We start from the raw sequence: 17,768 nt of genomic DNA, 5'->3' as shown, positions 1-17,768 counted from the left end.
GATGGGCACTCTTTAAAGATGTGGATGTCATCTGCTTTCTCTTCACCACATTTTGGACATTTCCTGATTTGGGCGCCTTTACATTTGGACAGTTTTTTGGGGATCCAATAGGCCCTATGGATCGTGAAGATATGATTTCTTTTTAAAGATGCTGATTTTAGTGTATCCCAGCATTTCTCGATTGACTTTAGTCACACCTCCTCTTGAATTTGTAGGTTCTTCCCCCAGATTAGTTCTGCGATCTGAGCATCTTCATCTCCTGATGTTATTAGGGCCCAATACCATCTGGCTATCTCTTTCTTTATGGGTAGAACTTTCTCCAGCTCTTCAGTATCCTTTTCCTGATATGTGAGGGTTTTTGCCCAACTAGAAAGCTGATAGTATTTGAATTTGGAGATGGTAAAGTTAGTGATGGTGTGAAGATCCTCCCAAGAGATCAATGATGATCCATTTAGTATTTGTCCCCAGTGCTCAATGTTAGCTGTTTTTAATGGGTTTGCCAAGCTATCTTTTAAGCAATCTGGGGTGCCTGGAGAGTCCCATATAGGAGCCAGGGGGCTGTAGTATGAAATCTTTAGAATCCCCCTGATCTGGACCCATAATCTGGCCGCGTACTTCAGGACCTTCAATTTTATTTTTTTTAAGAATTTTGGGTGGTTGAATTTATATAAGAAATGGTCAGCTTTCATTGTCATTGCTTGAAGATATTTGGGGTAATAATGGTGAACTCTCAGCAGTGGTCTCATGTTTTTAAAGAAAAAGGCTCTATAATATTCCCACAGGTCAGGGCTAGCTATCCCTCCGTGTTCTTTTCTTCTTCTGATTTTTTTCCACGATATTCTAGTTCCCTTAGAAGCCCAGATAAAGCTTGCAATTTCTCCCTGTAATTTTTTCAGTGAGTTCTTTTTTAATTCTAAGTGAATTGTGTTGAACAGGTAGGTATATTTGGGTAAAATAGACATTTTTATGATGTTTGATCTGCCTATGAAGCTTAAAGGGAGGCTAGTCCAGATCTTTAAAAGTTTTCTTGTTTCGCCTGCCACTCTTTTTAGGTTTATCTGCGGTATTTTCTCCAAGTCGTGGACTAGTGCGATTCCTAAATATTTAATTTCCTTCTTGATACTTGGATTGGAAAGATTTGTATTCCATGTCATAATCTCAGTTTTGGAGTGATTAACCAGATAACCTGAGACTTTCCCAAATTTCTCAAGGGTGGTTTTGATTTCAGGTATGGAGGACTGGTAGTCATTGGTGAAGAGCATTAAATCGTCGGCATACAGGGCCACTTTTTCGGACCATTCCAGGTGTTTGAATGGAAGTATTTTTTCATTTCCCCTTTACAAATTTTCCAAAGGCTCAATGTACAAGTTAAAAAGTAAGGGCGAGAGTGGGCAACCTTGCTAAGTGCCTCTTTCAATGTGTAGACAGTTACATATACTCTTAGACACTTTCTAACTAGTCCTCGTGGTCCTGAAGAATCGCTCAGTAAATTGTAGAGCAGCGAGAAACATGTTGACCGGACTTTAACACACTCCAGAAGAGAGTGGGAAACATCACTTTCCACTACTCTCCTCTAGGATACAGTTTTTAACTAAAGCAGTGGCCCTCCTGAATAAAACTGACTCTGGTACTACTAGCTTTATTTTACTTCACATAGCAACGTCTACCCTGAATCCTGGCCCCATACCCGCACTTCATCTATACGGCAGTTGGAAAAAGATCTCCGCCAAAGAGCCCCTCTATGAGGTGTTGCCAGTTGGGTATTGCACCGCCGACCCAACGAGGAGCAGGCCCAAATGATGAAGCAGGACACCTGAAAGGGTGTGTGAGGGCATTAAATCCAACAAAATGGATTCCCAGGGTGACCACCAGGTTACCCTGTTCTAATCCGCTTGCATTACAGACTTCACCAACTCCTTTCTTTGTCATTAGGAACAACACGACAACCTTTGCATTTCGTGTAATTTGGGCACGTCGTGTGTGGACCTTCTGCTCCGGTTTGAGCAGTAATAGCCCAAGACTCCTTTCTTTTGATATTAATGTCTTATAAGTATCCCATGTAGTCTGTCTTGTTGTGCCTACCCTATTATTTTCAAAAAAGAGTTCTGTTTCTGCCCTGAGCTCTTGTATGCAATGTTGGTCGAGCAATATAGCCTGTCCGATTGTCATTCTATTTTGTGTTTTAATTTCCGTCCTTTGCACCATAAGCTGGACTGCAGAATGATCTGATAGGCGAGCAGGAAGATGTTCTAATGTTATTGTATCTTCTGTAAGGCTTCTATCAATTAAAAAATAATCAATTCTTGACCTATGTCTAAGTTTCTTATTGTATAGGGTAAAAGGTTGTCTTTTATCCCCTTTTATTTTCCAAATATCCAATTAGTTTAAGTCTCTCATGTAAATTCCAAGCCACTCTCTCATTTTTGGGAGAGTTTTATGTCTTCCCGGGGGTGATCTATCTACTTTAGGGTCCATAATTATATTGAAGTCACCTCCTAATATTATTGGAGAGGTAGACAGCAAATGGGTATATAACTTTTGTAATGGCCCTGAGTCATCTGTGTTTGGGCCATAATATCCTGCTATTGTGTAGAAATTATTTCCAGTTCTTACCCTAGCAATTGCCCATCTACCTTTGCTATCTGCTTCAGAAGATTCAAGCTTGATTTTGAGGGTTTTCTTGAAAATAATAGCTATCCCTTTTATGTTGCATTCCTGATTCGTGCATACATACATGTCCACCCACCCAAGATTTTTCATTATCTGGCTCCATTCTTCTTTCAGGAGGTGTGTTTCCTGTAATATAATAACCTCACAATCTGATGTCTTTAAATACTCTAAAATTCTATTTCTTCTATTTTTCACCCTGAGTCCGTTTACGTTCCATGAGAGTATATTAAACTTTCTGCTAATTGACCCCATCTATTACCTGAATTGTATATTGTGTACTGGTAGTCATTATGATTTTACTAGCTGAAACCCTGACTTCCCAATGTGTCTGAAAGTTTGAGGATTTTTTTGATTTCTTTCCCTAGTTTGCTCCCCACCCGTGTTCTGTTTTGTATATTTTGATCTTGTTTCATGTGCATCTTGCTTACCCTCCCTGGGGAAGCCTCCTTCTTCTTCTTTTTTCAGGGCTATTCTTTTGCCCCTTTCAGGCTCCTAGACACTTCTATTTTCTGTTTGCGCCTATATTTTACTCTTTCTGCTTTTTACGTGATATATTTCTCGAATGTTTCTAATGGTTCGTGGGATTTTCAGACCTGATGTTGTCTCGGGCCATCTCTAGAAATTCTTTGACCTCCTCAGGATCTCGTATGTTTCGCATTTTATTTCTCCACATGATTCTGAGCGACGGAGGGAACATCATTTGCACCACGGCCCCAAGGGACTTTAATTCTGTCATGAATTGTCCCAGTTCCCACTGCCGGTCTTGCGAGGCTTTGGACATATCTGACCTTATCCTAAAGGACCAGTTGTCCTTACTGAAAACTCCCATTTTTAGAGCTTCACCGAGTATTTTCTCCTTCAACGTATATGTTTTAAAATTGATGAGGATTTTCCTAGGTGTTTCCCTTTCTTTGGCTTTTCCGAATGGGTCTGGATGAACCCTTTGTATGTCTTCTTCTAGCATTTCTTTACTTGCCCATGGGAAGTGTTCTGCAAGAAGTGTGATTACAAATTTTTTGATATCGGTTCCTTCTTGATTTTCCGGGACATTCAAAATCCTTATATTGTTTTTCTGGCCTGATTTTCCAAAGATTCGAGTTTCTCTCTCATGTTTTTTCCTTCTTGTCTTAAGGTTCTGATCTCCCTTTGATGGACATCTACCTTCTTACTAAGACCTCCCACCTCTTCTTCCACTGCTGTCACTCTGTCACCAAGATCTTTTAACTTGCAGTCCAGTGCCTCGCATGCATCTTGAATTTTACCTTGATTGGCCTCTGAGATCGCAAATTTGTCTCTCATTTCGTTTAACATTCTCTCTATGAATTTCTCCATATGGCTAGCCTGAGACTCTGAGCCATTTCTGGCTATTTCAGCTCCATCTTCCTCTTCTGTTGTTTCCTTTTCACCGCTCAATCGATGCGCTTCTCCTATCCCTGCTTGGTCTATTCGGTTTGCTTCCTCCATATTTGCTGTATCTATACTTTCAAAATTCACAAAGTCCTGTGTTCTTAGGCTTGGATCTTGTACTCCTGGTGCAGTGAGAAGGGTGTCACTTGACCCCTGTTGGATAGGTTGTTCTCTCTGTACCTTGCTGGATGGATAGGTGCCTTGCTGAGAGAGATGTTGGACTTTGAAGAAGCTTTTCAGAGATGGAGTAATTTTTGCCTTCGGGACCCCCTTCTCCTCCGGATTTACCTTTTCTGCTCGGGACTTAGGTATAGGACGTATCTTCTTGGGCTTCTTACCGGACTTCTTCGGGGTTACGCCCTTAATTGCGGGGGGTTGTAATCCTGCTTGAGGTATTGTTTGCTCCTAAGACTGTAGCAAGACCTTGCAGGTCTATTTTGTTCTATTTGGGGAACTATTCCCTCCTTCGGCTCCATCTGAGTGTATGTGCTTATAGGTGTAGCTGATGTATCAGCGACCTTCTCTCCCCTGCTCTCAATCTCTTCTCTGGGGGCTTCTCTTGGGGCTTCAATACCCTCAATAGCCGTGTGTGTATTAGAGTCAGTGTAGGTGCCAAATCCCCTGTAATCCCCCTTTCCTCCCCCCCACCCAATGCCCTGCTCATGGGCTGATACCTGCTGTTATATTGTTGGGTCTATCGTTTGTTCACTCCCTTCACTTCCTTCACTTCCGAGGGTTTTATTCTTACTGACACACCAAAGTAGTCGTTTGCTGGTGCACTTACTTCCACTGCCTCCCCTGCCTTGAGGTTATCACCGTGTGCGTTTTAACACTAGTGCGAGTAGCTGTAGTCAATTACTTGAATTGCCAGAGTCAGCGGGCTTCCCTGCGAGCACTCCGCTTGTGTTGCCTGTCCCCAGCGAACTCTGCCACTTTCGCCCCGGAAGTGGAACCCGAGTCTCCCGGCAATGCTCCGGAGATTCTTCCTCGCTAGAGCAGCGGCCCCCCAGGTTCTGAGGTGCAGTCCGTCCGCGTCTCACGTCTCTCTCGTTTCCCGTTCTAGAAGCAGCCAGACTTTCCCGATGTCGCTCGTGAGGTAGGATATCATCTCACTCGTTTTGTTGGGTAGCTATTGTTTGGTATCATGGCTTTGTAAGAACTTTGTGCTAAAGCGCCTTTCACAAGGAGTTTCTGTATGTGAGTCAGGGGCCTCCGACCGGACGTCCTATCAAGCCGCCATCTTCCCCTCCGGTTTGACGTCTAAAGGGCCTAATAGGATGGGGGCGGAATTACGTCCGCCGCCACCCTATCTCCGATAGAGAAAGGCTGCATCCCGCCTGCATAGTAATATGGATGGCAATCATAATATGGCGGGGGAAATGGGAGATGGCCGGAAGATATTGTCGGACAAATTGCCACCTCCATTCGGGCAGTGGCGATCCACCCGACATTATAAAAAACATTGGAGGTGCTCATTTCCAGAGAGCCAGAACAAAGTTAGATGAGGTTAAAAAATTGAGGTTAATAACGAATAACAAGGCAAAAATTAACTTACCTCCTTCTTGAGCACGCCCAGCTACCGCTGCCACCTGTACATCTCAGCTCCCTTCACCGCATTGGCCAAAGTTCCTTAATATTTCCCAGATCCCAAGAAGTAGGGTAGAGAGCAGTTCTACTGCTGGAATATCACCCCACCTTGTCACAACGTCATGCGACGCATCGAGGGGGCCGTTTGACCCTCTTCACCTGACCTCAGAGTCCATTATATTCACCTGGTCGACTGGGTGCCTGGAAACCAGCTGGAAGGAGTCCTGATATTATCAAGAGCCACTGGATGCCCGAACATCCAAAGCCAAGTAGCCAATAATGGCCCCACGCCGACACTGAGGCTGGGGATCGTGGCTGCAGCTAGTCTGAGACTAGGCACCAAGTACTGGGGCCGAGCAGTTGCCAAAACAGCAGCACCCAAGGTGGCAAATGTCCCTACAAGCTTACGGAGAACCAGCCGATCACCCCAGAAGTGGAAGTCAGATGGGGAGAGCTGAGCTGCTGAGGCACGGACCATTGGGTTGGCGGAGAGAAGCGTTGAGGTACGGCGACGTGCAGCAGTGGCAAGCAGGCAAGAAGAAGGATAACCCTCTAATTGGTTTCAGGTGTGATCACTCACTGGAGTGGGAATAGTAATTTTTACCCCTCTGCTATCTAACACTTTCCCTACGGTTGCAGTAATTGTAGTGGAAATAGTAATTTCTACCCCTCCGCTATCCAAAATTTCCTTTACTGTTGCACTCACTGGAGTGGGAATGGTAATTTTTATCCCTATGCTATCCAACGCTTTCCCTACTGTTGCACACAATAGAGTGCAAAATGTACGTTTAAAAATTATTTAATATTTTAATATTTTATTATATATATATATGTATTTATTTGTAAATTTGTTTTAAAGTAAATATGCCTTCATATATTAAATTTTATATGCATATGTTTATATTTTTTTAATCCGAAAAACAAACAAATAATCCGGGGTCTAGTATACCAGCTGCCTTCTAGAGGAGAAAGAGAGCTAAACTCTTATGTCATAAAGTGGAAACCACACGAAAGTATGAAAGATTATAAAGAGTAAAGAGACCCTTGCAAATGGTTGGATTCCCATCACTCACCAATGTGATCATTATCATCATTTGGGTATCCATCCTACCTTCCACTATCCCTCTTGATCATAGAGGGGTATTAAGTGGATTATATGCTCAGAAGGGTCATGTAGGAAAGGCAAAAGATCAGAGAGGGATTAGGATCTCATGAAACCTAAAGGAAATCGCTAAGTGTATGTGGGAATGATAGGTGCAGTGCAATTCTGTTAGTGAAAATAAAAAATGATTGACACGAAAGAAAAATATTTCTTAGGGTATCAATTGTAATCCTCATTAAAAACAATGCAAAAAAAGCAGTTTAAAAAATCACTGCTTATAAAAACGGTCACATGTTTCAGCCTTCTGGACAAATGGTCCACGGCTTTCTTCAGGACCTGTCTGTTAATGTTAATGCTACTGCAAAGAACAAACTGTCTCAATAATTAGTGAAAAGGCAATAAAGGAAGAACTATACACATAAGGGTTGGAATTAATACAACCTCTGATGCCAATTACAGATCCTCCATATCGACGGGCTATAGAGGATACCTGTAAAATACATTTTGATCGTGGTACTCCTAATGACAGACACAGGGGTACAAAATCTCACAACTGGTAAGTAATACTGAGGTACATAAAATTAAGGGCCTCAAGACAGCTTCAAGCTTGTAAAACACTATGGTTAGAAAATTGCTTTGCTCACCCGTCTGGTACGAGGACTGGAACTCACCTCGCCTGGTAACAACTCATGTCAATAAGGCCCGCTCTGACAAACATAAAGGGAAAGGGGACAAGTAAAGATAGATCTCTTAGACAGCTGTGTCGAACTATTTAACTAATCCTCCCACATGCCCAGACCTTATTTATGCCAATATGGCTACTTCACTGTCACCTGATCAGAGAAGTAGAGTTATACTGAAGTGTCCAATGTGAGATTAAAAACCTTATGGAAACATGGCAAAAAACGGTGTGTAGAAATAACACATTGCGATGCATTTAGCGTAAAACAACTCAAATATGTTCATCTTTCATCAATTGCAAACTCAGTGTGTACCGCTCAGATATTAAAAATCAAAGGCTCAGAACATCAAGTAGGTTACACAAAACATGGGGTTAGTATGCATGATCTCCAGAGATCTATGTAAACCAAGAAAGTCAAACATAACTGTAGCTGTCTTCACTGTGATATTGCAAACTGGAAACAGATTACTTGTGCATGTTAATTAAACAAGCATGGAAATACTTTTGTCAAAACAAGTTTATGTAGCAACCCTTTTATACATTAGGAGTAGATATCACTCCAAGCAACGCAAAGTCGGACTACCTAGTTAGGGACTGACCTACCATTCGAGTGGACAATCGAGATGTATTAAAAGTGGCAAAGTCCCAGCCCAAATCAAACCGCAAATGGAAAGGGGCGACCACTCTGTCCCCCCGAACGTATGGTAGGGTGCCCTGACCCCCCCGGGAAACCATTTTGGGCGGGAGGTGTGTCTCGGCTGGTATGTCCGAAGCGTTCCTGTGCTTGGAAGCTGCACCTCCTCGTTGCACGTGAGCCCTCGACGGAACAAGGAGCCAATTTTGAGAACTTGTAATTTTGTGCTTCTCTTTTCACTGAGTCCGAATCTTTGGATCCAGGATCTCGTCGAGCAGCAAGTTTCGAATATCCAATAACGATGCCTGGCAGGAAGGTTGGAAAGAAGGTTGGGACCGAACAGATGCTTTGCATGCTGGTGAAAGACATGGCGAACATGAAAAAGCAGATGGCGGCAATGAATAATACGGGCAGACCGAAGAAAGTCATCGGACCAGCATTGCCGGGAGTAGTCCCTGCCGGGAGAGGTAAAAGGGCCAGGAATAGGGCGGCAGGGGGGGAGGCCCCAGTTCCCGAGTCACCCCCGGCGAGCCCGGTCAGTCCAGTGGAGGCCCCAGTCCCGATCCCGAACGCGGGACAGCCGATCCCTGTTGTGGTTACACCCGTTAACGAGGAGGATATGCCTCCCGAGTGGGCCGCCCAGTTAGCTGCATGGTTAGGCAAGAACACCGAGGGCGCTACGGCGCCAGGAGACACAGCCGAAGAGGCCAGGTTACTAATGAAGCTGTTGCGGCAGTCGAGAGATGCTGCGAAGGCGACTTTTCCTCTTGTTTCCCCTCAGGTTCCCTCGGAACAACCGGCGTCTGGCGTTGGAACAACAGCAGGACCAGCTACCGATTCGGGTAAGCAGCCGTTGCCAATGGCAAGGGAGGGATCTTTACCCTCAATAAGGGAAAGGGTGGTCCAACATATCCCGATGGCCACGAAAGAATTGATCTGGGCTGATAAATATGTGAACATGTTTTCTCTCTTGACCGACCACCATGAGGTAGAGCACGTTAAAAGTCAGAAGGATTTGTTGCATCCGAGTGTATGGCGTGCAAAAATGGCGGGATTCAGGGTGGTTGAGACGATCGCTAATTGGGCCAGGGCGTTTGCAATGTTCACTGCGATCATGGGGGAACGTAGGCCCGAGGTATTGACTGAATTGGCTTGCTACCAGACACGTATAATGGATTTCTATGAAACGTATGAAGGCAATCAATGGCTGGGTTATGATAATAAGTTTCGTAAGGCCAAGGAGCACGACTCATCCCTGACGTGGGATTGTTTCGACTCCATCTCTTGGCAGAAGCAGCTCATGCCGAGCACGACGAAGTCGTCTTCGCTTGGCGGGAATGGGAAGGAGCCCTCCCGCCATTATTCGGCGGCGCCCTTTCGAGCGGGCACCAGCAGTGATCAGCACCCAAGGAGTAGTGGGAACTCGGGTAGAAAAGGGGTCTGTTGGAGCTTTAAAGGCAAGTGCACGAGGCCACAAGGGACATGTAAGTTTAAGCATGAGTGTGCGGGGTGCGGACAATCTTCACACCCCGAGAGTTCGTGCAGAGCCAAGAATGGTGATACAGGGGGTAGAGGAGGGGCCAAACAGGTCTAATGTCGACCGAGGGGCACCGCTACCTACTCCCGTGGACATCATGGCAATGATCCCTTGGCTGAACGAATACCCTGATCATGTCTCCGCCGGGGTGTTGCGAGACGGTTTCTCATATGGTTTCCGCATCCCGGCGGGGGATTTTCGGGGGGAATCACAGTGTAAGAACCAACTGTCGGTTCAGCAGAATACGGCAGTAGTGCAAGCTAAGATTACAAAGGAGGTGGCCCGTGGTCGGGTTGCTGGACCATATGGGCATCCGCCAGTTACTAACTTCATTTGTTCACCGTTGGGAGTAGTCCCCAAGAAGGATACAGGTGAGTTTAGGTTAATCCATAACTTGTCCGCTCCTAGGGGTCTTTCGGTGAACGATGCGATCGACCCCGGAGTTTGTTCGGTGCGATACGCCTCCTTCGATGAGGCCGTCGCCATTTTGAATCGCCTGGGGCCCGGAGCGCTGATGGCAAAATCAGATATTGAATCAGCGTTCCGGTTGCTCCCGGTACACCCGCAGGATCAGCGTTTGTTAGGTTTTGTGTTTCAAGGACGCTACTACATGGATAAATGTATGCCAATGGGTTGCTCCATCTCTTGTGCGTATTTTGAGAAATTCAGTAGTTTTTTGCAATGGGGGTTCACCAGAGCTACGGGCTTTACGCAGGTTATGCATTGCCTTGTTGATTTTTTGTTCCTGGGGGCAGCCGGTGACACAGAATGTGCACAGGCTTTACTGGAATTTTGCAATCTCATGAAACGATTTGGCGTGCCACTGGCACCAGGGAAGACGGTGGGGCCATCTACTTCACTCGAGTTTCTTGGAATTGAGCTCGACTCTGTGGAGGGATGCTTCCGTTTACCCAAGGAGAAGGTAATGAAATTTAAGGCCTCTCTCGAATTGTGCATCTGCGAGAAAAAGGTAACTCTCCATCAGTTGCAACAAGCAGTGGGCCAGCTTAACTTTGCCCTTAGAGTGATACTGATGGCTCGCCCCTTTTCCCGCTCTATTGCACAAGCCATGGTTGGCCTCAAGGAAGGGCACCACCGCACGCGACTGTCAGCAGAGGTTCGCCAGGATATGCGCATATGGTTGGCATTTCTGGCGGATTTCAACGGTCGCGTCGTGTGGAATAAGCCACCAGCTTCCTCCGAGGAGCTGGGGTTATGGACCGACTCGGCGGGAAGTGTGGGATTTGGCGCCATCTTCGGTAATCGATGGTCGGCGCAAACATGGCCGACGTGGTGGCACGACAGTGGGCTCACAGGTAACATTGGGTTTCTTGAGCTGTTCCCCATTTTTGTGGCCTTGAAGACATGGCCGGATGGGTTTCGTGATCGCACAGTGGTGTTCTGGTCTGATAACATGACCGTGGTTGAATGTATCAATAATCAGGCAGCACGCTGCAAGTGGATTTTGAGATTACTGAAAGAAATTGTTCTACTGTGTATGAGACTAAACGTCCACTTTAGGGCAAGACACGTGCCTGGTGTACTGAACCAGGCGGCTGATGCACTCTCTCGTTCCCACATGCAGGCCTTCAGGGGTTATCTACCCTCTGCGGACTTGGTGGCGGCACCATTTCCCGAAGTTCTCTGGTCACTCGGTGCCCCGGATTACAAGACCTCGTGGGAGCAAGTCTAGCACCCAGGACAAGGAAGGCTTACGAAGGAGCGTTCCGTTCCTTTTGGTCATTTTTGGGTCCAGCTAGGGGGGAGCATTGGGGGCAGGAGGAGTATGTCCTGAAGTTTCTGGTATCACTACATCAGGCAGGCCGATCAGCGGCAACAGCCAATAGGCACCGGGCCGCCATTGCCTTCATGGCGCAGGCTCATGGCATCCAGGACCCCACATCGTCCTTTCTCGTAAAGAAGGCACTGCGTGGGTGGCAACGCCTTGAGGGTCGTAGAGTGGACGAGAGGCACCCGATTGGGCTAGCAAGGTTGTCCCTGTTAATGTCCGTACTCCCTGCGACATGTTCATCCCAGTCAGAGACAGTGCTGTTCCGGGCCGCTTTTGCATTAGCATTCCATGGGGCTATGCGGGTAAGCGAACTGGTAGCGAGGAACAAGCAGGATACGGGGGGAGGTCTGTGTCGAGAACACATTCAGATCAAGGGTGATACAATGGTAGTCACAATAGTCAGGTCCAAAACCGATCAGGGAGCGATCGGGGACAGTGTTGTTGTCCAGCGCATTCTAGGGTCCCCCATGTGCCCGGTAAAATGCGTGGAGGAATATTTAGTGCAAAGGGCGGCATCATGGGGGGGAAGCTTGCTGAGACACACCGACGCCACCCCACTGACTAGGTTTCAGTTTCAGCGGGTGCTAACAATGGCAATCGCGGCAGCGGGCTTGAACCCGATTTTGGGACCCATTCCTTCCGGATAGGGGCTGCTACAGAGGCTACAGCCAGGGGTCTGAGTGTTGAAAAGGTGAAACAATTGGGACGTTGGTCCTCGAACTGTTATAAAAGGTATGTGCGGTTGCACATGTTGTGAAGCCGACGTCATGCACTCACGCTTCTTGTTTTCTGTTTGGTTTACAGTTTCGCGAGCAGGCTTTGCGGGGCGGACTGTGCAGTTGACCCGACACCTGGGGACCAGCGGTCAAAGATCACCGGCTGAGGGAAGAGTGGTGTGGGTCGTTGGCCACTCATACGTGAGGCGTGCCGCGGACGTATTCAAAGCAGGTGACATGATTCACGTGGCTGGGGAATACGGGTACAGGGTGACCTTCCACGGAAGGGGCGGACTCTGTATTGACCATTTTCAAAGTTTTACTGAGGGACTGTTAGGGCGGACGAGGTCACCGCCGTCTGTAATCATAGTACACCTTGGGGGCAATGATTTGGTGACCATTGGTCGATGAGTACTTCTCGAGCTGATTTTATCCTCTATTAGTTGGTTGGCGAGAAGGGTTCCAGGGTGCACGATAGCATGGTCACACATGATTCCCAGGAAGGTGTGGCGGGGGGCCCTCTCTGTGTCAGCTTTGAATCAGTCGGTAAAGAAAGTCAATAACAAACTTAGTAGGTTGTTTCGCTCAGGACAGTTGCATTGTATTCCACATGGATGTATTCGGGGGGACCACATGTATCTTGAAGATGGGGTCCATTTGTCCCGGGAGGGGAATGTCTTACTCATAGGAGACTTCATAGCTTGGTTAAAGGGTTTGTGTAGCCATGACCTTTAGTAGGAGTTTGTGGGGGGTCCGGATAGCCGGTCAACTATCCGGCCTGTGGCGGTAAGGTCATGATCGGTGAGCAGTAATTTGAAGATCCCTAGAGGTGGGGCGCCACCCATTATGGATGGGAGCGCCCGGGGGGAGGCGGCCATTGGCCCCTCACACGGGGAGGCGGCACCCTCTAAGGATGGGGCCGCCAAAAGGGAAGGCGGTCATAGGCCCCTCCCAGGGGAGGAGGCGGCTACGGGCCCCTCCTACGAATTTCTCGGGGCCAGGACATCCGCGACGGCGGATGTGGTAAGCAGTGTGGGGTGGGAGGGGGGTCTACGCTACCTTCTAGACACCTCACACGAGTCCTCGGACGACCACTAAGATGGCGTCGAGTAAATAAGGGGCCCCGTTAAGACAAGGGAAATTGGAAGTTGGCACAGAGGTACAGTCCTCTGTGCGCCCGCCCCTCACAAGTGAGGGGGGAGTTCTGGTATTAGGGATCTGACACCGGTTACGACCTTGCCGTTGGCCCGTAATGTTAGGATGTACAATTTTATTTAGAGAATATGCATTTGCAGGATGTTTAGACTCGGCTAGGAGAACCTTTGTATTAGAGATGTGTTAAGGTTAGCCAATAAACATCGTAATGTATAAATGAAAAATTGTACATGATATGAAACTGTTATTTTAATGTTTTAATTTTGTTTCATATTTTAATAAATACGGCCGGGAGGGTAACTCCCTCCCGCCTTCCAAAAGTTCAAGAACTGTGTCCGTCTTCCCATCCTTGGGGATTGTGTTGGGAGGGGGTGACGGGTATCCCGGCCATACACACCCCGTACCTCACCTGCCCGTCCTTGCCTCAAGCTCAGACCGAGCTGGATGTGGAGGTGGTGTGAAGGGAGTTTGGTTGGTCTTTTGTATACTACACGAGTCACAGCTGAAACAAATTCCATCCACCATGTCGCTCTCTACCTACAGCATACAAGACTACCAAGTGACATCACAGTCATAGGGAAATGTAGTTCTTTTAGTATCTAATCGCTTGCTCATGTGTAAGATTGGTATTTTACAAAATCACGAAACACCATATCATCTGTCACAACTCTTGTTGCGCCAGAAGGACGCGCTTTGCTAGAAACTGTAAAAAGTAATGATAGTTCTTTATAAAAAAGATATTTATTAATTTCAAAAACTACAAATCGTCGTCATACGCCCAGGAACTACAAATCATCATCATACGCCTTGGAACTTGTAGTTCCTGGTAGACACCCAAAGACTAAGAAGCTGTCTTGCGTAATACGCTCCCAGTTATAGAAGTTCCTTACTCAAAGTCCGCTTATTGAGATGAAAATTACGAAAGGACATATAATCACAATTTCTGGGTTAATAAGCAGAGGTCGAGACATATCTAATTAGATGTAGATTGTCATAAATTATCTCCTTTTTGTTGTGTGACTTTTATGTATACTAATGGTGACCAGTTCTCTACATAGAAAAAGGCGGGCTGAAAAATTATGTCATAGCGCCTGCTATGCAGCCGTGATATAAAAGCAATATTTAAAAAGTCTATAGATGTTGCTATTGTGATGTACCATTCTGTATATAAACACATCGATGGTTACTCAAATTATATCTGGGACGAATAAACCAGGGGAAAGATATAATGTCGCTCCTGATTCTTATACTTGGTATTTGTGCTCAGTAAAGTGTACAGCAATTAGAGACTCCTCTATTTATGCAGTTAAACCCATGGTATGGCATCATTCAGGCCTAGTGTGTCACTACGCAGTTTAAATACCCACTTTTCTTCTCTCATACAGAGAAATTTTGACACGTCACTGATGTGTGAGGGTATATCGGGTTTCTCTAACACTGTTCAAGAAAAATCTGCAGCTTTGTGATCAAAATCAACAAAGTGTTTGTTTTGTCAGTTTAGTGAATATCTTTTTACACCAGAAAGTGCTCTTGTGATTCAAAATGCGTAGTCCAACTTTCCAACTAGACATACCTACGTATCAACTCTCACAAGGACAGGTGATTAGATAGATCAAATTATCACTATTGCAGTTAGTGAAACTAGTCTGAACCCACGGTCTGTTTCTACCAGATGGCACAAGCCCTATTGGGAAAGTGACCCTGGACTGCAGGGAGATCCCATAGTGTTCCTACAGCTCTTGGTGGCACCCCTAAGGGTCGAGTGTGTATTAGTTTATCCCGTAAGCTTGTACCTCTTTGCAATAAAAAGAGTGGGAGAGGAATCTTCTTAGTGCAGCTGTTTAGAATCCGCCAAAGTTTGTAGACACAATCCTGTATGCCATTAGCAAGAGTACTGTAAGTGTTGACAAAAGTGAGTCATCCCATAGGCGGTTTCTCCATAGGTGGCTCAAGTATTGCCTTGCGATTATTGTTAATGGCACGTTTATAGGAGCATTTGATCAATTTCTTTAGATATTTCCTGGCTTTCAGCTGATGAACTAGGTTCATTGCATGTTCATTATATTTGCTCAAAGTGGAACAGTTCCTCCAAACACAGAGAAACTGTCCGTACGGCAAATTATCCCACAAAGATTTGGGATGTTGGCTGTCATAACAAAGCAATGAATTATCCACATAATTCGCTCTCTAGCATGGTAGAGGTAGAAAAGATGGAAAGATCCAAAAACGCTCTTGTGTTTTTGGCCAACTCAACTGTAAATTTAAGGAATTCATCCTGGTATTCAACCACTGTGGAAATTGTACACGGAGTCAGGACTGCCTCGCCACACCATAAGCACGTCATTGATGTACCACTTCTAAAGGCGGATAGACTCATGGAATGGATTACTTGATGTTCAAATGTGCTGTTGCTCAAAAGAATAGACATACAGGTTAGCCAGGCTAGGCTCAAAAACACTTCCCATACTGGTCCCAGAGATCTGAAGGTAAATACTTTCCTCAAATCTGGAGAAATTATCCTTCATGGCCAGTTGGGCACATGCCATGATGAAATGGACTGGAGTTATTGGGCCAAGATCTGTGTCAGTTAAAATTGAGGCAATAGCATCTACGGTCTCATCCTGCGGGATGGAAGTATACATTGATTCAACATTGAAGGAGAATAAATAGTCTTTCTCCATGTCGAATTCAACTTCAGGCAAAAGACGTAACTCGCCTTTCATAGATACATAGACATTTTCCTGAGTATAGGTCTCAAAAACTGACTCACAAATGTGGATAGCGGTTCTAATATGGACCTATGCCAGATATTATTGGTATGCCCATTGGTGGTCTTTGGGGTTTATGCAAACAGTAAAAATACGGCATCACTGGATGCGTTGTCTGAAGAAAACTAGCTTCTTAAGTGGTTATCCATCCTGCACTGGTTGCTTCATCTACAAGATCACAGATGGCTCTCCTAATCCTTTCTGTAGGATCATCTTGAAGAGGATGATAGAATCTTCTGTCTGACAACTGGCACAAGCATTTCGCTTTTTATACATCAGTGCCTAAGATAACAATAGCATTTCCTTTGTCTGCGGGCTTGATGGTAATTTCAATATCTTCTGTGAGAGTGCGTAGAGCTAAGTGTTCCTTCTTTGGTAGGTTATTATAAGTGTCTTTTTTTTGTCTTGCATAGGTTGGTTATATCCTCTTGGACCGCTCTCTCAAAGGTCAACACTTGAGGTGGAACACTATTAGAGGGAGCATTAAAGGTGGAGCGTTTCTTAAGACTGGTATTACAGTTTTCTGCAGACTTTTGTCCTTGTTCTTTATCATTGAAGAAGTAGTACAAACGTATCTTTTGAAACAATTGTGCCAGTTTACACCGGACTTCGAAAAAGCATCTCCAACGTTAGTAGCCACAAAACCTAAACCTCTCTTTAGGACAAGTTCTTCATCGAATGTAAGCATCCTCTTAGTAAGCTTGACAATTAAACTCTTTCCGCAAAGGTCCCTGTTTTGGGTGGGTTCTTTTTCGTTTGGCTGCGGGTGCCTATGTGGGGCATTGCTGGTTGGATCCAGTGTACCTGTGTTTGTGGATTTCTCCGTTTGCGTCTGGGTCCTCTGGGACCAAACCGTAAAAAAGGCTGGTTGGTAAAGTCTTGTTGGTATGTTGGTATGTTTGAAAAGGAGCCAGCAGCTGCACAAGAACAATGACGAAGAAAAAGGTGATAGAGTTGTGATAGAGAGGCCAAGGGATTTTATAGACCTACCATGGATTAAAAACCCAAATCCATATGAACCAAAAACAAACAAGTATTTTGGGGTCTAGTATACCTGCTGCCTTCTAGAGAAGAAACAGCTGGATACCTATGTCTTAAAGAGTAAACCACACGAAAGTATGAAAGATTATAGAGTAAAGAGACCCTTGCAAATGGTTGGATTCCCATCACTCACCAATGTAATCATTATCATCATTTGTGTATCCATCCTACCTTCCACTAGCCCTCTTGATCATAGACTGCAGAATTACAAAGATCAAGAAATTCCTTACCACCGACGCCTTGGTTCAGAAAATAATAGATTTGGTTATGTTGAGAATTGACTATGCCGATTCCCTTTACTTGGGTCTTCTTAAACATCTTATGTGGAGGCTTCAGTTGGTTCAAACCCAGGCTGCTCAGTGGATTTATTAGCTTCCCAAATGTTGCCATAAGTCTAAAGTGAATAAAATACTTTCAGTGGTTCCTAATTGGACAGAGATCTACATTCAAAACATGTTGTACAATTTTCAAAGCTTTGAGCATGAAAATTCCTGCTTTTATTAAATCTTGGATCCTCAAGTACTCCACCAAAAAGATGTTAGATCTACCCAATTGCACTTAGTGATCCCTCAATTTAAAAGGTTTAGGATAGGTGGAGTCAGGTTTTCAGTCACTGCTCCTCGTGTCTGGAAGTTACTGTCCCTGGAACTCAAGGCCATCTTAAATTATGGGAAGTT

The sequence above is a fragment of the Lissotriton vulgaris genome, chromosome 9, assembly GCF_964263255.1.
Source record: "Lissotriton vulgaris chromosome 9, aLisVul1.2, whole genome shotgun sequence".
Lineage (NCBI taxonomy): Eukaryota > Metazoa > Chordata > Amphibia > Caudata > Salamandridae > Lissotriton > Lissotriton vulgaris.
This window is presented reverse-complemented; position numbering follows the sequence as displayed.